Below are 27,801 nucleotides of genomic sequence, written 5' to 3'. Positions count from 1 at the left end.
TATAACAGCAACACCAGAAACAAGAAATTGGCAAACAAGACTTATTACCATGTATTGTTTATTTTAAAGTTGAATACAAACGAAATATAATAATTTTTATTTAAGAATTGAGAAAAATTCAACTTACAGTAAAAATTTAACACAATTGGGCAAATTCACAAGGCCTCCTTTTCACCGTATGTGGTATGCTTTAATCACATTTTATAATGGAAACGATGGAAACAACTCAAATCTTACAATTTTACTTGACTACGACACTCTAGTGAATTGGCCAAATATTGGACTTCTTGAAAAAATTGATATTTTATAATACAATATCACACAAATTGCCACAGAAACTAACTAATGGTACTGTGAGCCGCGAGATATTGACAAACACAAAATTCGTAAATAAAATGAAGGGAATTTTATAAAACATGTCTCGCTTTGTAGGCACGAATTTGGGTGTCCTATATACATACATACAGGCCCGACGAGAGAGGGGGGGGGGGGGGGTGGCGGGATTCCCCACGGGCCGGGGTTTCTGAGGGGGCCGAGATTTAAAGGTACTAAGACATTTTTTTTAATTCAGAAGAGTCGTTAGTTGTTCCATGTGCAAATTTTAAGCCGAATTTCAAAAGCAACGAATATTGATAATAATTATTTGCCTGGGCTTTCGAACAGTGGGGAGACAATAAAAACATGTAAAATGTATGTTTACATGAATCCGAAATCGTAAAGTTTTCGTTGTGACACTGATGAAGGTTAATCTTCAAAAAGTCTTCCAACAATACCACCAACTGTGTATCAAAATCCAGATTATTTAAAAGACTTCGATATCGGTACCGTGAATAACGAGTTTTTGCGATCTGAAGAAGTCAACGAAATAATTCGTCGAGGTCATCAAAAGTGTCGTGTTATTTTTCCTCGTGATTTTCATGACGAGTCATTTCCTACCTCGTTGGTAAACAGAATCTTGCCAAATGGAGAGAAAGTGGAGCGTGACTGGTTAGTGTGGAGGCCAGTAGCAATGCTTTTTATTACCTACTATGTCATCTGTTAAGCACCAATACTTGAAATCGACCTAAAATTTGTTGTCCTGGTGGATATTCGAAATTCCAGGTATGGAAGAAGCTATACGATAAACTGCCATCACACGAAAATACTCAAGATCACATTCACGGTGTGCCTGAAGCAAGTTTAATTGAAGGGTCAAAGCACAACCGATTTTCTCGTGTATTCTTATTTTATGGACCAAATTAAGTCAGAATCCAAAATTTAAGCTTTTGCTACCGAGCCGTTTTTGAGAAAATTCGATTTAAATTTTGAAAATAGCAAAAATCAGTACTAATTTTTTTGATCTTTTTTGATTTGTGGTCCCATTTGGCTCATATTTGGAACACATAATACATACAAGAATAGAAATCGACCTATGCAAAAAAAGTGCCGCTAGGTGGCGCATGGATCGAGATATTCACAAAAACCGTATTTGTGGCCCGATGTGGCTCATATTTGGAACACATAATACATGCAAGAATAAAAAGCGACTTATGAAAAAAATCGCTGCTAGGTGGCGCAAGGATCGGTATATTCACAAAAATCGTATCGAAAATTTTGAATATCTGGATCTTTGCGCCACCTAGCGGCGATTTTTTTCGCAGGCCGTTTTTACTGAAACTCAAAAGTGGAAAGAAATTGTATATAGAATTTTGGACACTATTTAATTTTTGGGTGAAATATATCTTGGTGAACGAAACAATGGACATTTTTTGGGCATCTAAGTTCTCATAAGCCATTATGATCCGATACTTAGATATCATTTGGAGAAAGTTACGATTTCACAACAGCAGCACAAACGTTTATAAGTTCACTATCTTTCCCCAGACATTCAGAACGAGTTTATAGAAATTTGGGCAAAGCACGCGAGGTAAACTATATTAGATCAAGGCAAGAAAGCGAAGTATTTTGCTATTGTGACGAATATTAGCATCACTAATTAATTCACATCACTAATCTGATTCTAAGTAAATAAAGGCACTACAAAAATAAAGTAAGCTGCCACTATTGTGTACATCAAATCAATCATCATTTACTCACATACATGCAAGGCAGCAGAGAGATACTCACAAACGCATGTCATCATCAGCAGAAGTAGTACTCACATATACACACGCATATGGATACAAACTAGAAATATATATGTACATATATGGATGGTACTCAAGCATGAATTTCGAGAAGTTACTGGACCTTAGGAGAAATGGGTGGACAACAGAGAGTATAAAAGCAGCGAAAGCTGAGTAGTTCAGTAATCAGTTTGATTTAAGCACGCTATTAGTTCTTTCCAAGTAGCCTAATTGCATTATTGAATATTGGAGTTATTTATTCAACAATTTAGCGATACGAACGTTAGCAAAAGGTTGGAAATAAGCTGAATTTCACTAAATTCGTTACACTATTAACGTTTATGCTATACCTGATGCTAGTCACTTTAACTACGTACATTTTGCGCTAACTCCATTTCAATTCGAAAGCAACAAATTTTACAACTCAAGAACGGTTTTTGGCTTTCGTGAATTGTAACCAAAAAACTGGTCAGAAAATCGCTGATCTAATTTGCCATACTCTAGGTAAATACGAAATCCAATTAATAGATTGTCGTGCACAAGTATACGATAACGGCGCCAACATGGAAGGAGCTTGCAACGGGGCACTGCGTCACATTCTCGACAAAAACTTGAATGCTGATTACTCGCCTTGTGCAACCCACAGTCTAAATTTATGTGGTGTTGATGCTGCAGAATGTTGTACGGCTGCAATTACTTTCTTCGGAGTTGTACAAAATGTTTTACTATTTTCAGCAGCACTCCACAAGGATGGCACAAACTAAAAAAAAATGCACCGAGCTCTCTTCATAGTCTTTCAGCCAAAAGCAAAAAAGCCGAATTTGACTGCACAAGCATACGGAGATGTTACCGGCATTGTCAAGTACATCAACAAGTTCGAATGTATCTTGCTGTCCTCAATTTGGTTCAAAATACTGACAAGCATTAATGAAAGAAACGTCGTACTCCAAGCTAGAGACGCCACCATAGATGTTGACATCCGACATCTAGATGCCTTATTAGCGGATTTGAAGTTGATCAGGAACCAATGGGAAACAATGTTAAACGAATGCAAAACAATTGCTATTCAATTGAACATCTCGCCAAAGTTTCCGGACATTCGAAAAAGAAAACCCAAAAGACGTTTTGAAGATAATGGAAATGAGATGATTACGGATGATCCAAAGTCTGATTTTAAAAACAATACATTCTTGCTGATCGTTGATTCAGTAATCACTGGCATTACTGAACGATTTGCAGCTATGAGAAATTTGAACGAGACGTTTTCCTTTTTGTGGCAATTTGAATACATGGATGAAACTACGGTTCGGGCGAGCGCAGCAAAATTGGCCGAAAAATACAAGTCGGACGGTTCTCAAAGCTTAGAATACGAAATAATTCACTTGAAACACATTTACGAAACAAATTTTGATAAAGGTCTGTCACCATTGGAATTGCTAAATTCCATCTATGTAAGTTCAAAACCTGTATACAATTTTCCCCAACATTTCTGTTGCTTTACGTATATTTTGCACTATACCTGTCACTGTAGCTAGTGCAGAACGTTCTTTCAGCGTCCTTGCAAGAATCAAAAACTTTCATAGATCGTGTTCATCTCGAAAGCGAGTTTCAGGGCTTGCCACGCTTTGTGTTGAATCCGTTTTGGCAAGACAGCTAAATTTTGATATTATTATACAAAATTTTGCAGCGTAAAAAAGCAAAAAAAGCCGCTCTTTGATATCCGAACCTTCTATATTGAATAATTTAAATTTATAATCATCATTAAATTTATCAGAAATGTATTAAAATGTTACCAAATAACTAGAAAAGATTTTTTAAAACAACACGTGGTGTTAAAAGAGAATTTTATTTCTACGTTACAATAAAACAGTATAAATAGTAAATATTCTGTGTTAATTTTATTTTCAGCTCTTAGTCCAAAAATCATTTGGTTGATGTTGCAAAAATTTTTTTTGATGTAATCCATCAATAATGATTAATGACTGAGACGTCATTAGATCAAATTAATCAAATGTTTTAGTGGATTTTTTATAGGGGGCCCGTAAATTGTTTAGTCCCGGGCCCGGATTATCTCTCTACGGCCCTGCATACACACATATATACTACATTGGGCATAACTGGGTTAAAAAGGAGAGCACACTAGCGTTGCCAAATGTCCCGTATTGGCCGGGACATCCCGTATTTTTCACAAATTTTAATGTGTCGCGCCGGGAAATGCTAGGTCCCGGCACTTTCACAATATCAAAATAACGGCTGAATTCTGTCATTCAGTCTCATCTCAAGTCTCTAAATTTGAGATTTTCCTTTAGAGATAATTTTTGTGACTTTAGATGACAATTCACCATATCAACGAAATTCACCAAAAAGACAATTTACTCCATGGTTCAACTACCCTGCAAAAATCGTTGTATCATTTGGTCCACTGGAGTACTTACCATTATACTCCACTGTAATAATGCAGCAATGGACCAACTCATGTTTCTACACGAACATATTGTAAGCCGATCACTGCTCGTTTTTAACGATTGTAATTACTATACGATGTTTATTGGACTGTGGGTACTCCATGGATTACTCTGATGTAATGCGGAGCTGGAGTATATGGTCCAGTCCTAGGACATCGCAATGTTAATTGGACCGTATTTTTTGTATGAATTGTGGTTAATTTTGGAGCACCCGTTTGGTCCATAGCGAGTACTTCATACATGCATGCATGGAGTACTCGCGATTTTTGCAGGGTATATACAGGTTGGCTCACCTGTAAAGCAACAAAATATGTCTGTTCAAATTGTCAAAATCTGTGTATTGGTGTTGGTGCGAATGGTATGGAATGGAAACATAAAACTTAGCAGTTTTTGTATGTGTAAGTAAAATGTTGCCAATGTGTTGGTTTCATTTTGAGTTTGCCATCTCCTTTTGACAATCCCTTCGCCCATGCAATGACATAAATAAAATCAGCTGATGAGATGAGCCACCCTGTACATACCCTGCAAAAATCGGTGGACCATGTGGTCCACTGGAGTACTTACCATTCTACTCCACTGTAATGCAGCGATGGACCAACTCATATTTCTACACGAACATGTTGTAAGCCGATCATTGCTCGTTTTTAACGATTGTAATCACTACACGATGTTTATTGGACTGTGGGTACTCCATGGATTACTCTGATGTAATGCGGAGCTAGAGTATATGGTCCGGTCCTAGGACATCGCAATGTTAATTGGACCATATTTTTTGTATGAACTGTGGTTAATTTTGGAGCACTCGCTTGGTCTATAGCGAGTACTCCATACATGCATGCATGGAGTACTCGCGATTTTTGCAGGGTAATTGAACCATGATTTACTCATACATTGAACAAATAATATAGCATCGCATTTTGTCAACATAACGTTGGGCAAAGATGACTTGATACGAAACATTTGTTTACACTCTCATTTTTTCCGCTCTCACGAGGGATTTATCTGAAATTTGTGTTGGCAACAATCACACATAAATCCCTCGCGCCAGCTGAAGCGGGTGCCAGAACAAAAAATGTGCCAGCGAAAACGAAAAGCGGGCCAAAAATTTCGGTAAACTTCAGTTTGACCTACAACTGTAGAATAGCGTTCAAAAATTATGGAAAAAGGATAAAAATATTTGTTTTAGTGTAAGTATTATTAGTTCGATGGCGGAGGGTAAATATTATTTCCCATTCAAAAGTTATCACTAAAAATAGGCTTTGTAAATATGAAGTCCCGATGCAACCAGTCTATTTTGATCACAGAACCTGGAACGTCAGACATGTAGGATAAGCCCTATCCATTAAATAATGTTAACTATTATATGAAAGGTACGATTTACTGAAATTTCACTGCGATTTAAATGCGTTACAATATTTGACTAATTAAATTAATCAAAATGTAAATTTTACTTGGATTTGCTTATATTTAACTGTAACTAGTCGTATTATTGTAAAATAAGTTTAAAGAAATAAATATTTTACGACTATCATTTTATTAAATGACTGAAACTATAATTGCCGAAATTTATGTCAAAAATCCCCATATTCAGATCTATTCATTTTTGTTTGGAGTGGCATCATTGATAAATGTTATACAAAATGTGCATTTTGACATCGCTTTCTTGAAACAAAGAGTTGCAAATCCATTCATCTATGACGTTGGGTGGTATTGTGGCTGAGCTTGCGAAGACATCGTTCACAATTTTGTATAGAAAATCACAAAGTGTGTAGGTTCGAATATCAGCGGGTCAACATAGATTTCGATGTTTTTTTTTTAATTATTTTCTGTTTATTAATTTTTTCTAGCTTATTTTAATTTGAGGAATAAAACAATATATCTAAAGCGTTTTTCGCAAATAATTTTCATACTTTTTCTGAAATTTTCACGTTTGTGATCCGCCCCGGCCCAGCTCACAAATTAGTGATTGCTTTTTTGAGGCTGGAGACGCGAGACAGCTTACAGAATGTCAAATTATCTCAAAAGTGATTTTCACCGCAAATAGTCTCTAATAGTGACTAGAGACGGCTTACTGAATTCGGCTGTAAATAAATTATAATCTGCTACGAAACATGGCCTTATTTGCGGCTTCGATTGTATTCAGCTCATTAGCATATTGCATGCAACTCTGTAAAGAAGAAAAATTCATCCCTAGTTTGTTCTGAATATGGTCAATGTTTGACATTTCGCACACCTAAATATTCATTTTGCAAGGCAAGTGTTGTGTTTTAAAATAACGTTTGGAAAATTAATCCATAGAATATTGAATTCGCATTAAACACTGTAAACGTAATTGTTAGCCTGTTTCATAAAAATATTTGTTATAAATAAATGAGTTTAAACAGTTTAATTCCATATAAAAATTATTTCGCCGAATGAGCCACCCATACAAATATATAGGTGTTTCTTATTTTTCAAATGTCCCAGCAAATATTTAAAAATCCCGAGAATTTGGCCCAAATTTCAGGTTTGTCCCGGGAACCCGAAATAAAAATCTCGCAACCCTAGAGCACACTTGTTTACACGAGCAGCTTGCTTTGAATTATTAGAATACGGTTATTTCGAGCAAAAGTATGACATATTTTGCAGAGAGGGCAGAATGCATAAACAGAATTTTAATTAGAGTGTTGGTTTTCAGTAGATTTCAGTGAAAGTGCTCAAATGGATATTTAAAATAATAATATAAAACATAAAATAATTGCGCCAATCTCAATAAATTAAAAATGGCAACGCCAATACAAATCGATGAGAATTCGCGATCGAGTATCAGCGATATTGTTTCGGAATTGATCATTGCTTAATCAAACCCCCAGGGCAATATTGAAATGTTAGAGGCTGCTGCATACCTAGTGGAACATTTTTTGTGACAGAGTTTTCGAGGGGGGGAGGGGGGTACTAGTTGTTCTGCACCAGTAATTGCTCAGTGCCAACTTTGCCTCAAGGCAAAATATATCAGTGGAAGCATAAAATCAGCATCAAATTTTATAAGCCATCTTAAGGTAAGTTTGTTTGTTTTTTATAAATTGATCCTACCCTTACCCTTGAGCCGCGTCCATTAGCAAAAAACGACAAAAATTTTTCTTATAAGCAAACCTGCACCTGAAATTCAAACAGCTTTCAGATGTTGAATAGTATGTGTATATATTATTATTATTTATTAACAAATTAACTAAATTAACGTGTTAACATTAAAGGAACATCAGTTGCCAGGGCTATCAGCTCTATGAAAAATATGTTATGTAAAGTCTACTAGGTTGCATTATGTAATAGGCTAGGTAAAGATATATAATTATAATACCTAAAGTGGTGTATACTTATATATGTACATTAATGTTAAAATAAAATTTTAGGTCGCTCAAACTCGGGCTCTGATGTGTTTGATGAAGTCGTTGATAGAGGTAATATTCTCAGTGGTTGGACTTTTTAGGAGTTCAGTCCAGTTTTTTCTGAGGTATTGGTTTCTGGCATATATTAAAGCAGGGCAGTCTATGAGTGTGCGCAAACTGGAGCTGGTTGGCCCTTAAGAAGATGTGCATGGGTGTCCACAATATGGCCAAGGCGTAGGCGTGAAAGCAGTTCGATATGCCGCAGCAGCGACTTCGATATGCCGGTAGGGTATTTAGGAGTTGTAAGTTCTATGTTTATTTTGGCGTGTAGGTGTCGTTTAAATGTGGTGCGCATGTATTTTCTTTCGCATGTTTCGTTTTTTTGTAACTAGGGCTTATGAAGCTAGTTTCCTGTTTACTTACTTCCGATACATCCCTAGTAAAATACCATATCCTTTATCTTTTGACCTCTTGTTTGGTCATTCGTTTTTACACTTGCCCTCTACCACTAAAATATAAAAGTATAGAGGATGGGGGGGGTTATCAGAAAATATTCGAGGTGGTAGCTTTGAATCATATCGTCTCTCCAAACGAAAACTTGCACGTTTGACATTCATTGAAGACTAGTACTGCTACGACAACAACAACAGGCCGATTTTCGCCTGGAAGACTAACACATTTATTTTTATCGAAGAAGTCTAGCAGTGGTTTCCAATGAGCACAAGTAGTACAGCAGAACCCCCCAACATTCTGATATCGCCCACACCAGCACCCTATTATACTCTACGATGGTTGTTACTATCAAAAGAACAGTGTAAGTAATCGTACGAAGATATTTGCGTAATACGATACAACTTAATTTATTTCTTTTCCTTTTCGAGAGTGCACGCAGATGCTTATGAAAATTAATATACTTAAGCCGTATGTGCACAAAAAGCTGGAGGATAGTACATCTGGCTCTGTGAAAAATTTGAATCGTTCGAGCCGTCAGAAAAAATATGAAGATAAAGTTGTGACCTATGTGCTCCAAAGTATGAGTCCCCTTTTGGCAATTGAAATGCCGCCATTTAAAGTATTTATGGATGGTGAATAACTTAAATTTACTTATATTGATTGGCAAAGACTTTTTACTAAATTATTGTTTACAGATATTTTGTCAAAAAATGAAAGTGCACATATAAAGCACTTATCAAGACGAACCCTTAGGAAAGTACATACAAAATAGGTATATTGAAAATAAGGATGAACTTCGTACTATCATAAAAATATAGATTACGTCTCTGCAACGGCTGAGAAGAACCAGGTGATTTTTGGGAGTTACCGCTCATTAGGTAAAATTTCAGCAAATTAAAGCTATATATGAAATTCGCTTTTAGATTGATTCTAAAAATTTTACAATGAAATCAGCTACGTGACGATTGCTAAGCTCATTCATGAAATTCATTTGTCATTTGGCTTGAATGGTAAAAAGTAAGTTCCAACAGTTACAGACAACGGCTCCAATTTTGTAAAGGCTTTTAATGAGTTTGAAATTAAAATTCCTTTTCTGACACATTACGGTAAATATATTCAACATGAAAAGAGAAATGAATGTGTGAATGTGTTTTTCTTTTTATACCTTCTGGAAAAGTAGGCAATATCATGCACTTTTTGGAAAACATGCTAACAAAGGCACAAAAAAACAACAACAAAACATAAGAATATGTTTAAATTTTTAACTGTTTTCTGTAAAAGTTTCGAAATTTGGTCCTGTACTATACGGTCATCATTTGTATCGGTATATGGCTGTATATATTTATCCCGAAAATCTTTTATCGTTGTAAACTACCACTTAGCCAACATAGTTTTATTTAAAAACTCGCTGCTGCAATGTTCCAAAATCGTAGAAGTTTCGTATCGTTAGTTGCTTAATGGAAAAGAGTTTTACTACAAAAGCCTGTTTTTTGGCTCACTATAATAAGTCCGACGCTATGTAATAAATAATGGTTTAAAAAAAAGCTGTGCAAAATTTCACTGGAACTGGATATTTCTTGTAGCTGCCACCTTGCATTCATGGTGCAGCAATAATTGATAACCGTTATTTAATGAATCATCTATTTCGTGAAGAAACTCACAGAATAAGATCATGAATGTAAAACCTCTCTGCCGTTGTAGGTAAACTTTGGTCCACCGTAAAGTCCCTATCGAATCCGTCTAGGCACAATGACAAAGTTTCCATCGCCTTTGGCGATAAAGTCCTGTCGGATGCGAAAAAATGCACGAGCGCTTTCTGCCGATAATATATAATACATTCTACGGTCGACAAAGATAGACGGAGGGCCAACAGACACGCACATAAACATAAATTCAGCGCGTCACCAATTACCATCACCGTCAAAGAGGTTGAGGGTGCTATCGGTCATGCTAAACTATCCAAAGCAGTGGGCCCAGACGGCATAGCCATGCCGATGCTTAAAAGCCTAGGGAAAGAGGGTTTCAAATATTTAGCACATGTCTTCAACCTGTCTCTTTCCACCTTTGTCATACCCGAAAAATTGAAAATGGCCAAGGTGGTCCCGCTACTAAAGCCTGAGAAACCAGCTAACATAGCAGAGTCATATCGCCCGATATCTCTCCTATCGCCAGTAGCCAAGACGCTTGAAGCCATTTTGCTCCCCTACTTCAAAGCAAATTTGCAGCTAGCCTGTCGTCAGCATGGCTTCAGAAAACTCCATAGCACCACAATCGTGCTAAATGCCATGAGCACCCAGATAAATTGCAGTTTAAATCAAAACCCCCACCATAGAACAGTACTAGTTGCGCTAGACCTATCAAAAGCTTTTGATACGGTCAACCATGGCACGTTACTGCAAGACCTGGAAGGGTCTACCCTTCCCCCATGTCTTAAAAGGTGGACCGCAAATTATCTGGGTGGTCGGCAGGCATCGGTGCAATTTAGAAATGAAACATCAAAACCAAGAATAATTAAACAAGGGGTGCCACAGGGTGGTGTCCTATCCCCACTTTTGTTTAATTTCTACATATCTATGCTACCTTCGCCACCAGAAGGAGTTACTATCGTTTCCTACGCCGATGACTGCACAATAATGGCCACAGGCCCAGGCCCACAGACCGATGAGCTTTGCAACAGAATAAACGGCTACCTCCCTGATCTCTCCAGTTTTTTCGCCTCGCGAAACCTGGCTTTATAACCGACTAAATCCTCCGCGACCTTATTTACAACATGGACGTCCCAAATGTCGACAATTTCGAACATCCACGTCGATGGTACTACGCTACCGACTGTTCTACACCCCAAAATCCTGGGTGTGACGTTTGATCAGGATCTCCATTTTGGTGAGCATGCAGCCGCAATTATACCGAAAATCCAGAGCCGTAACAAAATCCTCAAATCCCTTGCTGGCAGTACTTTGGGAAAAGACAAAGAAACGCTCATTACCACATACAAAACAACTGGGCGGCCAATTGCATGCTACGCGTTCCTATATGGTCGCCTAGCCTAAAAACTACCCACTGGAAGAAGCTACAGGCCTGCTCACAGAACCGCCACGGGCTGTCTTCTTATGTCCCCAGAACACCATCTTCATAATGAGGCGAGAATATTCTCCATCAGGGAGAGAAATGAGATGCTAAACAAACAGTTCCTGTTGAATACCCAGAAACCTGGGCATCCCAACAGAGATCTGATTGATGAGCCAACACCGCCTAGGGGCTTAAGGAGTCATCTCCGTAAGCATTTTGAGGAAATACGGCACCTGAGAACTCAGCCGTATGAAGCAAAAAAAACGGGATTCAAGGGGTTGTGTAGCGCAATATATAGCTTCTCCAACCCAATTGTCAACCTCACCTTCGAGCGGCGAATCCCGTTTCACTAACAGACGAGGCTCTGGCGACCCCAGGCTCCTCATGGAACTTGGGGGTGGGGAGGGAGGGATGGCCTGAAGGTTTAATGTGGCCATATAAATCGTTCCCGGGATGGTCGGGCCAGCACCTTAATGTTGTTGTGTTACCGGAGCGTATCGGATCTGTATCCGACAAGGGACCATCACATCGATAACACTCCCCAAGGACTTCGGGGAGTAACCTAATCACTACAACAACAACAACAACAACAAGCAAAAAAACACAAGCAGGTCCTTGGTGAACTCCACAAACAGGCGTCGGACCTTATGCCGGGAATTGCCCGGTGAATCCAGTACTCAACAAACAGTACCCAAAACTTGCGGAAGAGGAACGCATACTCCCCAGGGAAACGCGAGTCACTCTAACTCAACTTCGTTCTGGATACTGTAACAGGTTAAACTCTTACCTATCCAGAACCAACCCCAACATACAAAATGTATGCCCCGCTTGCAAGGTGTCCCCTCATGACACCAACCATCTCTTTAATTGTAATGCGGAATTAGCGCCTCTAACACCTCTTTCATTATGGTCCACCCCTGTTGAAACAGCAAGTTTCCTTGGACTCCCGTTAGAGGATCTTGATGACAATTTGTGATCGGTCGCAGCTATTAGGTGGGGCGAAGCACTTCTACAACAACAACAACAACAACAACAACATGAATGTAAAACATCCCGCCATATAATGAAATAAATATCAATGAAATAAATATCTTAGAAGATATTCGTGCATTTATAAGAGAAATAGAATACAATTTAGAACAACATTATTTGGCTTTGTAGAAAACTAAGGCTATTATAATGTGCTTATAAGATGAAACGCAAAAAAAAATCATAAATACTAATTCAGTTAATTTGAAAAAAAAAAAAAATTGAATTACGCAAATTCAATTACTAACGTGGTTGAGCCGACAATGAAGGCTCAGGGAGCTTGACGACGGGTACCGTTTGCTCCACATAGGGCACCTGAATGGGATAAACCCCATATGCCCATTTCGGTGGGCCGTAATGGTATTCCATGAATATGGGGTACAAAACCTACACCGGAAGCGGGTCTCACCCTCCTGTCGTCTATAAAAATTACTACACCATCTTGAACCCTCCCTCCGATCACGAGCTCCCGCCGTTGTCTCTCCGCCCCATACGCGGGTTTCTGCACCCAATGCATTTTTTTAAACAAAGACATTTACAAATTATCACCACGTAAGTTGACCACTATCTTACCTCGTGTCCATTACTACGCAGAACCACGAACTCCCGCTGTTGTTCGTCCGCCCCACACGCGGTCACAATCTTGAGGGCAGCCATCTGGAAAGAAATTGTAACATAATATTATTAGACCCAGATTCTAACCATAAAAAAACAAACGACAACACCCATACTCACATGTTTGTTGACACAATGATCACGCGAAATAAGTCGTTTTTTTTCACAGATTCCTCTACAACCCCACAACTGCACCACAGTGCTGCCATACTGACAATTCTGGCCCATTGGTCAATGGGCAAAAATCAAAAAGGGCGAACAGATGAACAGAGGTCGACTGTACAACGACGGTCTCTGTGTGACGCCAACTGCCGCGTTGCATTATTTTCAATCTTTGCATCAATATTGAAGATAAATGTAGAAAAAGGAACTAAATAATATTTTAAATGCCAACGATTATTCTCTATCTCGGTGTGCTGAGTAGACCCATTTATCCCGGGTACAGCTCGTCTAGGTAACGGAAGGAAAAGTTGAGTAGCACTCCTACTACGAAAACAAAAAAAAAAAAAAATTGAATACCCTTCCACTCAAACTCTGAGTTTACAGAGAGCTACTTAACCTGATTACGCCAACCTATAGTTTAGTCCTACGTATATGTCGAAAAGATCAACTAAGGGGATAATAGAAGAACACCATTAGCTACCCAACCAGCCAAATGTGACGATAGTACCAAACGCGCCAACTTCCAGAAATGACTGGATTTACGATAAAGCGTTTTAAAACGGAGGCACGCCCCAATGCGTTCATCATCACTTGCCGATTGTGCACAGAACCACGCGGAGTGAGATTATATCCTATCTACTGGGGTATGTTGGTCGAAGCGCGACTATGCGAAATATTTATCCATCGATATTGCCCAAACTGCTTATCACCATTCCATCACCTTGAAATATGTCCAAGCAAGAACCGATGCCGACGTTGTAATGAACAACATCATACGACGCTCCATATGGACGACGACCAGCCGCTGCCAACTCAAGGAAATCACGATGACGATGTGAGCTCGGACGGAGAACTCTCCATCCACGTTTCCGAGCTAAACAAATCATGGGCCCAGCAAGTAGAAGAAGAAGAGGAAGAAGAGTTGAATGCTAATGCAGCAAAGGTAACTCCGACGACACAACGGGGGCGGCTTAGAGACGCAGCTATTCCGACCACCACTATGTCACGAGAGACCTGAGTTCCACTCGACTATGCACGGCGCCCTGGTGACCCGCAAGGCGGTTATGGCGCGGAGACACGTCCTTTCGGCCCATCGCACCGACCTACTGGTAAACACTGTAAGGAGGCGGAACCGCGCCCGTCCCGCTCGTCACGACGATTTGCTGGGAGGGCGGCCCCTAATAAAATATGCAACAACCACAAGGCTCTCGTGCAGCAACATCAAACACCTACGGACTTCAGGAGTGGCCGAATTAGGGATATTCTAGTGGCGCCAACCATAACGCGAGCACTTATTGCCATTGCGCCAACGGCAATAGTCCGAATTGAAGCAGGAGGCCGCACCCTTTTAGATGCCTGCATTCCCACCAGCATATAGACGTCAAATTGGCCAAATATCTCCTCCTAGAGCGCACCAACGCAGCACGGCATTCGAGGTACACCGCAATCCTGAGGGGAAGTATGGGGTACCTGGTAAAGTTACGATACAAGCCACTGTAGTGGCAAACTATGCCAGATTGAATCCAACCGCGAATATGGATCCTTCGGCAGCGGCTCCATTCCAGTATATGAAGCTGACCGATTCGACGTTCTACCGATCGTCACCAGTGCTGCTCACCTTGGGCGCCTATGTCTACGTCAATATTATGGTCTGCGGCACACCCCTGTCAACTGTCAGCGGGCTACTCACACAAGCCACGATTTTCGGTTTCGTGGTGTCTGGAGCCCACCCACCCATATGTTTTTAGTCTATTTTAAGGTGCACTGAGTTTAAGCCAACCATATCCTTTTCCAGAAATCGTCAAGAAGTGACCCTATGCCCCAGAATTTACGGATTTTACGGATCCTGCCCATAAATAAACCAAAATTTTGGTTTTTTCCTTTTTTCTCCTTTTGTACGACTTTGGTGGGGGATGCGTATTCGGCTTAGTCAGATTTCTCGTCGCAAGAGGGCCGGCATGTTTAGGCCAAATGCTCCTAAATAACCCCGGGAGGATTCCAAGAGATTTCCCGAAATGATCCCTTGAGGGATCCCGGAATTGCCCCCAAATCAGCGCAAGGGCACCCCAACGAAAACCCCAAAATCATTCCGAAATAACGCCGTGAGGAATCCGAGGCAGTCCTCGAAATAACCCCCAAAAGGCCCCGAAGTGATCCCCAAATAAACCAGGGATAACACCAACAGAGACCCAGAAATGACCCCCAAAATACCGCGACGATGTCTCTAAAATCATCCAGATATGTCTTCCAAACGACCTCCGAAATGATCCCCAAACTACCCCAGGAGGACCCCGAGAGAGTCCCCCAGATCATCTCAATATTATCACGGGAAGCTACACACGAACTGTTTACGCATATGGGTATATTTTCAGAACATCTCGAGGGTCTATTTTTTTATTTTTGAATAACTGAATAAAAATAAAAATTTTATTGTCATTCCATATTTTTTAAATAATAATTATTAATTACACACTTTGCTCAAAATTAAGAAAAATAAGAATGACCGATTATCATCAATCAGAATATATATCTACATACATATGTACATATATTCAAGAAATGCTTGAGTGAAAAATAACGTTTTATTGATCACTCGCCTTTTTTCGAATAATGAATAAGCATTAATAATAAAAATTATATTATTTTTTTTTCGTCACTCGTTATTAAAATTTTGTTGATAACGCCCATCCTTGCCCCACTATGATAAACATGATAGAGAGCTGCGATCAATTTAACATAATTTTTGCCATGGGAGTGGACAACTGTAGTGAAATGTGAAGGGAATGGGGAAAAACTGATAAATGCAAGGAACATAAGAAGATATGGAAGACAAAGTAGACGAGGAAGGGATAAAGGGCGACGAGGGTAAGGCAGTGACACTTTTTGAATGTAGGCAAACCAACTTTCGGGCAGGACAACGTCTTTAGGGTACGCTATGTGTAGATAATAATTTGTCACGAGGATACTACGACCGAGGAGATTACGGCCGCGCTTCTCTTTCAATTTGCATCGTGTAGGTTTTAAACGTTCCCTACAAATATATAAGGGATACCCCCGTCGTTGCGGGTGAGACAATTGTACGCAAAAAATTCATTGTTGATTATTTTTTAAGAAAAATTCATCTGCACTTTTGTGGTCTTTTGTTATTTCATTTACCTAATTTACAGGTTAAATGCCGTTTCAAGTATCTACTGATACCGCTGCTTATAAGCCATGACAACGACATTATTTAACGTTATGAAGCGAAAGATGATGCATCACAGCAACAAACAAAAGTCAGGCAAAACGAACATAGCGAATATTAAAAAAACAAGAAGTCAATTGATAATTTTATGAAATGCGCTTGTGCACAGAATAACCAAGCAGGCGGTAGAGGGGGAGCGAAACGATAAACCACAATTGAAAACAAGTAAAAACGGGACTGTCTTCGGCTGGGCCGAAGACTTCATACCTTTCATGAATGGGGCTCGTAATCTCCGAATAATCGGATGTATAAGATAAGAAATATATAGTGAACAGATCTACATACCTTAACGATTTTTAAGATAAATATAAAATAAAAAACAGGTAGGTACTTTGTGTAAGGATGCAAAGTTTCAGGTTTTTTGTGGTCTGCGTGTAAAAACTATGACTACGAATCACGTATTTCAACAATATATGACGTAAACGTAACTATTTGATGAAATTTGATGAATTTTGAAGCTTCTAGCCGTAAAAAGGGGGCAAAAATTAGAGTTTATATGGGGTATATAATATATATACCACCGATCTCTATGATTTTTTCAGTCAACAATATATGCTATATACATACGTAAGCATTTGGTGAAATTTGAAGCTTCTAGCTGTTAAAATGGGGCAGAAATTGCGCACAGTTTCTTATCTGAACAATCGGTTGTATGAGATATATACTATATATACCACCGGTATCTATGATTTTCTCAGACAACAATATATGCTATACACGTAAGCATTTGGTGAAATTTGAACATATCTAAACGATTTTTAAGATAAATAAAAAATAAAAAATAGGTAGGTAATCTGTGTGAGGATGCAAAGCTTCACGTTTTTTGTGGTCTGCATGTAAAAACTATGACTATGAATCACGTCTTTCAAAAATATATGACGTAAACGTAACTATTTGATGAAATTTGATGAATTTTGAAGCTTCTAGCCGTAAAAAAGGGGCAAAAATGACAGTTTATATGAAGTATATAATATTGTTACGAATATTAGCAAAACTGAGGAGTGCTGCCATCTCCAGGCCGATGCTAAGCAGTGACGTGAATTCACATCAATAATTCAATCATTATGTATCTACATAAACGAATCAATAATTGCGTCTACACATATATACACATTCCGACAAGCAACATTTACATACAAGGCAGCGAGAGATGAGATGTCACACACCGATGAATTTACTTATACGGTTATGTGTGTGCGGGAGACTGTAAACTACAAACACATGCATATATCTTATCTGAGTGGTCACAAGAGAGGGCAATAATTTGTGCACGTAGTTGTGGCTGGCGATTTTGTAGCCGAAACAACTAGTAACTTCTTGAAATCGAAGAGCCTAGAAGTATGCAGCGTAAACTATAAAAGCGGTGCAGGCGAGTAAGAAGTAATTCAGTTTCATTTGAGTTATCAATCAGTTTGGTTATTAAGCCAGCGAGTAGCAAAGTATAAGTGTTATTGTGAAGTACTTAATAAAGGCCATTTTTCCATCATTCAATATTGGAGTTATTTATTCAACAGTTTAGTGATTCGAACTTAGCAGAGGATTGCAAATAAAAGGAGTTGCAAGTAAATTCGTTACAATTGGTGTCAGAAGAGGAATTGTTGAATAAATTCCAGAGGACAACAAGGACATGGCACAGTTCAGTGAATTGAAGATCCAGCAACTAAAGAAGGAGTTGGAGAGCCGTGGATTGAATACAAGCGGCGTTAAACTTGAACTTCAGGCACGCCTACGAGAGGCAATGGAAGCAGAAGGAATTGATGTGGAAGAGCATGTCTTTCATCTTGATGGCGAGGAGACAACAAAAATTGAAGAGAAAAACGAAACATCGCAAACGGTTACCAGCACAGACTTGAACCTGATATTGGCTGCAATATCTGCACAAACGTCGACAGTAACATCGAAAATTGAAGCACAAGAAACACGTATTTCAGAAATGTCGACACAAATTTCTTCACAACTAGAATCGCAGGAGACACTTTTAACATCCAAGATGGAAGAACAAGAGGCACGTATAACAGAAATGTCATCACAAATATCCACAAGTATGTCATCACAGCTGGAAGAACAAAAGACATATATGGCAACCCAACTGAAAGAACAAGAGACACGCATAACAGTACAACTAGAAGCACAAGAGGCGCGTATATCATCAAAACTCGAAGCGCGCATGGACGAAAAAATAATGCAGTTTGAAGAAAAATTCGAGGCAGAGGTGGATGCGTTGAGAGGTCGTATACAGGAATTGCAACTTAATCGGCCGGCTGCTTCAGCGAGTAATACAAAGGTAAAAACTCCATCTTTTGACGGTTCTGTTCCTTTCCAGGTCTTCAAGCTTCAGTTTGAGAAGACCGCAGCAGTGAACAACTGGAATGCGGAAGATAAAGTTGCTGCATTGTTCGTGGCATTGAAGAGACCAGCAGCGGAAATCCTGCAGACGATTCCCGAAGGAGAGCGGAACAATTATGAAGCATTGATGGCTGCTGTAGAACGACGTTATGGAAGCGAGCATAGAAAACAGATATTCGAAATTGAGTTGCAAAACCGCTACCAAAAAGCAAATGAGACATTGCAGGAGTTTGCTTCAGATGTTGAAAGGTTGGCTCATCTCGCAAATGCGGACGCACCCGTGGAATACACCGAGAGGGTGAAAATCCAGAGTTTTATAAATGGCATACGAGATGTGGAAACGAAGCGGGCTACATATGCGAATCCCAAACTAACATTTGCTGAAACTGTATCGCATGCTCTGATACAGGAAACAGCGTCGCTTCTGTGTAAGCCAGTTTTCAAAGCACGCCGTGTGGAAGTAGAAAGGCCAGAGTGGGTAGAAACAATTTTGGAAGCACTGAAGGGATCTCAACAGAAGAATGCCGGAGTTATTAAATGTTTCAAGTGCGGCAACCCAGGTCACATTGCACGTCATTGCGATCTTGGTCCTAATAGTTCCAACAATGTGGGTGGCCATAAACGCAAAGCTGGAGGAGATGAGCAAGAGCGAGTAAGAGGTAGAGAGCTAGATCCAGCTGTTGAATGTCCTGTGATATCTGTGTCGCAAATCGGAAGGAAATCAAGCAGTCTTACCGTCAGAGGGAATGTGGATGGTAAAGAGCGTGTACTGACTGTAGATACGGGGGCATCTCATTCCTTGATTCGATCTGATTTGGTCTACAGGAGAGTAAAGTCATTACCTGGAGCAAGGTTGCGTACGGTAACAGGCGAATATAATCAAGTCCAAGGCGAAGTGGTATGTGAGGTATTAATTGGAAAAGTCATGGTTCTACACAAATTCGTTGTGGCGGAGATCGTTGATGAAGTCATATTGGGAGTGGACTTCTTGGTTGACCATGACGTCAGGATCGATATGCGGAGGAAAATTATGCGCTATAGGAACCAGGACATACCACTTAACTTTAGTTTGGGAAAAGGGTTCAGCAGTAATCGGGTACTGGTGGAAAAGACTCGACAAAGACCACGAAAGTCAAAGGCAAAGGTTGATAGATCGAATGGGCCAAATAAATCAAAATCAAAAGTACATGCGAGAGAAACACTGGCATTGACAAAACCTAAAAGACGCAGGAAAACGAAGCAACGAATTTCCGAGAAAGAATGCGAGGGTAGTTTCAAGTCGGAGCGCACTACTCTTGTGAAATGTGGGAACGATACCGATTAAGCAAAGCAAATCCGTCCAGCGCAAGCTCTACGAAGTGGTTCATTGACCAAACAACAGAGTGTGAAGGAACGGCCCAGGGTAATGAGTAGTAAGATGAAACACTGGCATGACAAGAACTCTAATTCGGAAGGTTTCTTGGCGGGAGATTTGGTACTGTTAAACAACCCTCACCGGCGGAAAGGTGTTCCAGCCAAATTTCGGTGCAGTTGGGAAGGCCCGTACAAAGTTGTGAAGAAGATCAGTGATACCATCTACCGCATACAAAGCACTGGGAAACCACGGATTAGAAGAGTGGTACATTTGGAGATGCTAGCGGCGTTTAGATTGGGAGATTTGTCTGATCGGGACGATCAGACTTAGGTGGAGGGCAGTGTTACGAATATTAGCAAAACTGAGGAGTGCTGCCATATCCAGGCCGATGCTAAGCAGTGACGTGAATTCACATCAATAATTCAATCATTATGTATCTACATAAACGAATCAATAATTGCGTCTACACATATGTACACATTCCGACAAGCAACATTTACATACAAGGCAGCGAGAGATGAGATGTCACACAACGATGAATTTACTTATACGGTTATGTGTGTGCGGGAGACTGTAAACTACAAACACATGCATATATCTTATCTGAGTGGTCACAAGAGAGGGCAATAATTTGTGCACGTAGTTGTGGCTGGCGATTTTGTAGCCGAAACAACTAGTAACTTCTGGAAATCGAAGAGCCTAGAAGTATGCAGCGTAAACTATAAAAGCGGTGCAGGCGAGTAAGAAGTAATTCAGTTTCATTTGAGTTATCAATCAGTTTGGTTATTAAGCCAGCGAGTAGCAAAGTATAAGTGTTATTGTGAAGTACTTAATAAAGGCCATTTTTCCATCATTCAATATTGGAGTTATTTATTCAACAGTTTAGTGATTCGAACTTAGCAGAGGATTGCAAATAAAAGGAGTTGCAAGTAAATTCATTACAATATATATACCACCGATCTCTATGATTTTTTCAGACAACAATATATGCTATATACGTAAGCATTTTGTGAAATTTGAAGCTTATAGCTGTTAAAACGGGGCAGAAATTGCGAAAAGTTTCTTATCTGAACAATCGGTTGTATGAGATATATACTATATATACAACCGATCTCTATGATTTTTTCAGACAACAATATATGCTATATACGTAAGCAATCGGTGAAATTTGAAGCTTATAGCTGTTAAAATGGGGTAGAAATTGCGAAAAGTTTCTTATCTGAACAATCGGTTGTATGAGATATATACTATATATACAACCGATCTCTATGATTTTTTCAGACAGCAATATATGCTATATGCGTAAGCAATCGGTGAAATTTGAAGCTTATAGCTGTTAAAATGGGGTAGAAATTGCGAAAAGTTTCTTATCTGAACAAACGGTTGTATGAGATATATACTATATATACAACCGATCTTTAGGATTTTTTCAGACAACAGTATATGCTGTATACGTAAGCAATCGGTGAAATTTGAAGCTTATAGCTGTTAAAATGGGGTAGAAATTGCGAAAAGTTTCTTATCTGAACAATCGGTTGTATGAGATATATACTATATATATAACCGATCTCTATGATTTTTTCAGACAACAATATATGCTATATACGTAAGCAATTGGTGAAATTTGAAGCTTATAGCTGTTAAAATGGGGTAGAAATTGCGAAACGTTTCTTATCTGAACAATCGGTTGTATGAGATATATAGTATATATACAACCGATCTCTATGATTTTTTCAGACAGCAATATATGCTACATACGTAAGCAATCGGTGAAATTTGAAGCTTATAGCTGTTAAAATGGGGTAGAAATTGAAAAAAGTTTCTTATCTGCACAATCGGTTGTATGAGATATATACTATATATACAACCGATCTCTATGATTTTTTCAGACAACAATATATGCTATATACGTAAGTATTCGGTGAATTTTGAAGCTTCTAGCTGTTAAAATGGGGCTAAAATTTGCGAAAATATATATATATATATATATACTATATATACCACCATATATATACTATATATACCATCGATGTATGAGATATATACTATATATACAACCGATCTCTATGATTTTTTCAGACAGCAATATATGCTACATACGTAAGCAATCGGTGAAATTTGAAGCTTATAGCTGTTAAAATGGGGTAGAAATTGAGAAAAGTTTCTTATCTGCACAATCGGTTGTATGAGATATATACTATATATACAACCGATCTCTATGATTTTTTCAGACAACAATATATGCTATATACGTAAGCATTCGTTGAAATTTGAAGCCTCTAGCTCTTAAAATAGGGCAGTAATTACGAAAAGTTCCTTATCTGAACAATCGGTTATGGGGGATATATACTATATATACGACCGATCTCATCAATTTTTTCAGGAAAAAGTACGTGCAATATACGAATGTATATGGTGAAGTTTGAAGCTTCAATCTGTTAAATTGGGTAAGATATTACAAAAATCCTCTTTTTCTGAAAAATCGGTTGTATGGAGGATATATGCTATAGTGGTCTGATCCGGTCGGTTCCGACAAATGTCTAATCGGACACCAAAATACACCCGCTCACCAAATTTTATCAAAATATCTCAAAAATTGAGGGACTAGTTTGCATACAAACAGACGGACGGGCCGACGGACAGACGGACAGACGGACATGGCTAAATGAACTCAGCTCTTCAACCTGATTATTTCGGTATACTTAATGGTGGGTCTATCTATTTTCCTTTAAGGACTTACAATTTTCGGTTTCGTGACGAAATTAATATACCATTTCATTTTCATGAAAGGTATATTTACAAGCAACGCATCAAAGAATGCAGAAATATCGAACTTAATGCACCCAGCTGCTGATTTGGGAATGAAATGGTTTATCAAACGAGGGGAAGTCATACCGTACCCATTTCCATATCACACAAAAATAGCCTAGTACTTGTTTCTGAAACAAAATACTAGCTCTTACAAAACGATTTTTCTGGTTTTCCAACTTGTCGAAAGTCCAAGTCGTCCTCTGCTTGGTTTTTTCATCTCAGTAGATGGCCCTATTCCATCATCATTATCACCATTAAGGCGATTTTGGCCGCCCCTTTCTCTGCTGCCAGGCACCTCGCTGTGTTTTTTAACTCACGAAAAGAAAAAGAAAACAGATTGAAGCGATTTCAAAGTGCGTTTATTAATCAGATTTTAAGTTATCAGTTAATGAGCCTTATGTGTTCATATAAACATAGCAAGACATGTGATGTTAATGCCCAGTTACATGATTAGATGGTGGATTGTTCCCAGAGGCAGGACCGAGAAACTAGTGAAGAAATAATAAGCTGCTCGCTCCGTGAAGTGTTTTTCTACTGCAAAATTCCTTTGTGCCACTGTATGTACTTTCTTCGCTGTTTCCCACCCAACCACCTAGAGATCAGTGTAGATCACTGGTTACTTGCCACAGTCTCCTTCACTTGGATATGCTAGAAGGCATCATCCTCGTGCTTTCGCCGTCGATGTGACGACTTCATGAACGCACAAAACTGTTAGCTAACTGAGAATAAACTAAACCAGATCATGCACAGCATAAATAGTTAAAAAAAGAACTTTTCACGGTACTCAGCAGGCAACAGCAAAACAGATATCGTTAGGTGGTCCACTTTGTGGACCAGCAAATAGTAAGAGTAGAGGTAAACCTACTGTCTTGAGCTTACCTTCGCATTAAAGAGAACTATGCAAAAGGGCTAGACACACTATCCATTACATACAGGCATTATCTTTGCTTGGCTGCCAGAAGGTGGTGTTCCGAGCCGGTATTTGGAATTCATAGAGCTTACAAATGCAGTGCAATAGTGATATGGAAAATCGCAACGTGATCCGAATTCAGCCAGGTAACCTGTTACATATTTTTGTACAGGGACCTGTTACTGCAGTTATTGCCGAATAGCTTTAAAAGTGCTCCCAAGCGGCTATCAAGGCCTTAAGTTCAACTATAGTGCGGTCGAGGGTCGTCTGGGAGTGCCTGACCTCACTTGCGATTGCATGCGGGAATCTATGCGGTACGTCTCAATATACTGGAAACCCTTTCCTGCTGTAGCTGTATGGGGGATTGTGAGGTGGAGTCATCTATCACTTTATGCTTGATTGCCCAGCTTTTGCCAGAACTGGGCCAAATTATTTCGGTCGCGATTCACTTGGTTGAGATCGATCATTTCGAAACTAAAAACGAGATTCTCTAAGTAGCTATAGCTACGTCACCATATTTTATTTTATGTGGTGTCACAACGTACCTTCATGATATCCAAGTGAGCTTCTTCTAGCAGGGTAGCTACCACCTAACCTAACCTTACCTCGGAATGGTTTCAAAATAATCGACAAACGGCTCCCAAATACAAATACAAATGATTCAAAAAAAAGACTGAGATAAGGCTGCAATGCCCTCAGCTCTTTAGTGAATAAATTCCTAAAAGGTTCCGAAATAGAATTTAAATTATCACAGGCGTCCCAGCCAGATTAGGCGATATTATATTGCAACGAATTTACTTGCAAATCCTCTTATTTGCAACCCTCTGCTAAGTTCGAATCACTAAACTGTTGAATAAATAACTCCAATATGTAATAATGCAAAATGGCCTTTATTAAAGTACTTCCCAATAACACTCAAACTGTGCAACGAATAGCTTGCTTAATAACCAAACTGATTGATAGCTCAAATCAAACTGAATTCTAGCGCCTCTACAATGGCCGCCTTTTATACTCTTTGATTTCAACCTTCGCATCTTCTAGGCGCTTCCAGAATGTACTAGTCCAGCAGCTCTCAAACTTCTCAGCTGTAACTACAATTGCACAATTTTATAGTTTTTCTCATTGCATACTTATAGGAGTATCTCAGATATATGCATGTCTTTGTGCATTGACTCTCCGCTGCTCGTATGCGTACATGGTACATATGTGTAGGCGCAATTATTGTTTCGTTTATTTAGATACATAATGATTGATCTATGGATGTGAATTCGCGTCACTGCTTAGCACCGGCTTAGAGATGGCAGCACTCCTTAGTTTTGCTAATATTCGTAACACTGCCCTCCACCTAAGTCTGATCGGATTAGACAAATCTCCCGATCTAAACGTTGCCAGCCTTTCCAAATGGACCACTTTCATTTTGGTTTGTAGTTTACCGATGGTTTGTATGCGGTACACTACATCGTTGATCCGTTTTCCAACTTTGTATGGGCCTTCCCAATTAAACTGCAATTTCGGGGACAAACCTTTTTTACGTTGTGGGTTGTATAACAGCACCAAATCTCCTTCCTGAAAACCTTCTGAATTAATTGCTTTATCGTATCTGGCTTTCATCTTGTCACTCATAATTTTTGTTCGTTGCCTTATCAGATCATGTATTTCTCTTAGCTCTTCTTCCAGATCACTAGTGGATTTCTTGACATTTCTCTCCGCATTGGCATCTATCCCAAATTTCAAATCAGCTGGCAGTCTAAGGTCACTGCCAAAAATTACTTTTGCCGGGGTTTGGCCCGTTGTCTCATGCACTGCTGATCGGTAAGCCATCAAGAATAATGGTATGCGGGTATCCCACTCTTTATAGTACTTGTCTACTACTTTCCTTAAGTGCTCCTCCAATGTTCTATTGAATCGTTCTACCATACCATCGGATTGAGGATGCAATGCAGTTGTTCGTGTTTTTCGAATGCTCAATATATATACAACCGATCTCTATGATTTTTTCAGACAGCAATATATGCTACATACGTAAGCAATCGGTGAAATTTGAAGCTTATAGCTGTTAAAATGGGGTAGAAATTGAAAAAAGTTTCTTATCTGCACAATCGGTTGTATGAGATATATACTATATATACAACCGATCTCTATGATTTTTTCAGACAACAATATATGCTATATACGTAAGTATTCGGTGAATTTTGAAGCTTCTAGCTGTTAAAATGGGGCTAAAATTTGCGAAAATATATATATATATATATATACTATATATACCACCATATATATACTATATATACCATCGATGTATGAGATATATACTATATATACAACCGATCTCTATGATTTTTTCAGACAGCAATATATGCTACATACGTAAGCAATCGGTGAAATTTGAAGCTTATAGCTGTTAAAATGGGGTAGAAATTGAGAAAAGTTTCTTATCTGCACAATCGGTTGTATGAGATATATACTATATATACAACCGATCTCTATGATTTTTTCAGACAACAATATATGCTATATACGTAAGCATTCGTTGAAATTTGAAGCCTCTAGCTCTTAAAATAGGGCAGTAATTACGAAAAGTTCCTTATCTGAACAATCGGTTATGGGGGATATATACTATATATACGACCGATCTCATCAATTTTTTCAGGAAAAAGTACGTGCAATATACGAATGTATATGGTGAAGTTTGAAGCTTCAATCTGTTAAATTGGGTAAGATATTACAAAAATCCTCTTTTTCTGAAAAATCGGTTGTATGGAGGATATATGCTATAGTGGTCTGATCCGGTCGGTTCCGACAAATGTCTAATCGGACACCAAAATACACCCGCTCACCAAATTTTATCAAAATATCTCAAAAATTGAGGGACTAGTTTGCATACAAACAGACGGACGGGCCGACGGACAGACGGACAGACGGACATGGCTAAATGAACTCAGCTCTTCAACCTGATTATTTCGGTATACTTAATGGTGGGTCTATCTATTTTCCTTTAAGGACTTACAATTTTCGGTTTCGTGACGAAATTAATATACCATTTCATTTTCATGAAAGGTATATTTACAAGCAACGCATCAAAGAATGCAGAAATATCGAACTTAATGCACCCAGCTGCTGATTTGGGAATGAAATGGTTTATCAAACGAGGGGAAGTCATACCGTACCCATTTCCATATCACACAAAAATAGCCTAGTACTTGTTTCTGAAACAAAATACTAGCTCTTACAAAACGATTTTTCTGGTTTTCCAACTTGTCGAAAGTCCAAGTCGTCCTCTGCTTGGTTTTTTCATCTCAGTAGATGGCCCTATTCCATCATCATTATCACCATTAAGGCGATTTTGGCCGCCCCTTTCTCTGCTGCCAGGCACCTCGCTGTGTTTTTTAACTCACGAAAAGAAAAAGAAAACAGATTGAAGCGATTTCAAAGTGCGTTTATTAATCAGATTTTAAGTTATCAGTTAATGAGCCTTATGTGTTCATATAAACATAGCAAGACATGTGATGTTAATGCCCAGTTACATGATTAGATGGTGGATTGTTCCCAGAGGCAGGACCGAGAAACTAGTGAAGAAATAATAAGCTGCTCGCTCCGTGAAGTGTTTTTCTACTGCAAAATTCCTTTGTGCCACTGTATGTACTTTCTTCGCTGTTTCCCACCCAACCACCTAGAGATCAGTGTAGATCACTGGTTACTTGCCACAGTCTCCTTCACTTGGATATGCTAGAAGGCATCATCCTCGTGCTTTCGCCGTCGATGTGACGACTTCATGAACGCACAAAACTGTTAGCTAACTGAGAATAAACTAAACCAGATCATGCACAGCATAAATAGTTAAAAAAAGAACTTTTCACGGTACTCAGCAGGCAACAG

General features: G+C 39.0%; 2 protein-coding genes across 9 annotated transcripts in view; both read right to left on the bottom strand.

The window, feature by feature from the left end:
- The window catches only part of LOC137240467 (succinate--CoA ligase [ADP/GDP-forming] subunit alpha, mitochondrial-like), a 203,558-nt gene extending 199,053 nt beyond the window's left edge, over positions 1 to 4,505 (bottom strand). Inside the window, exon 1 of the mRNA XM_067766781.1 lies at positions 4,498 to 4,505. The gene's annotated coding sequence lies outside the window, so the exon portion shown is untranslated. The remainder of the gene's footprint in view (positions 1 to 4,497) is intronic.
- LOC137240466 (uncharacterized) overlaps positions 1 to 27,801 on the bottom strand; it is a 127,150-nt gene that overhangs the window by 87,277 nt on the left and 12,072 nt on the right. The gene's annotated exons all lie outside the window — the stretch shown is intronic.

This window comes from Eurosta solidaginis, chromosome 2 (genome assembly GCF_040869045.1).
Source record: "Eurosta solidaginis isolate ZX-2024a chromosome 2, ASM4086904v1, whole genome shotgun sequence".
NCBI classification, from domain to species: domain Eukaryota; kingdom Metazoa; phylum Arthropoda; class Insecta; order Diptera; family Tephritidae; genus Eurosta; species Eurosta solidaginis.
Note: the sequence above shows the minus strand (reverse complement) of the source record. Positions and strands in the feature narration are given on the sequence as shown.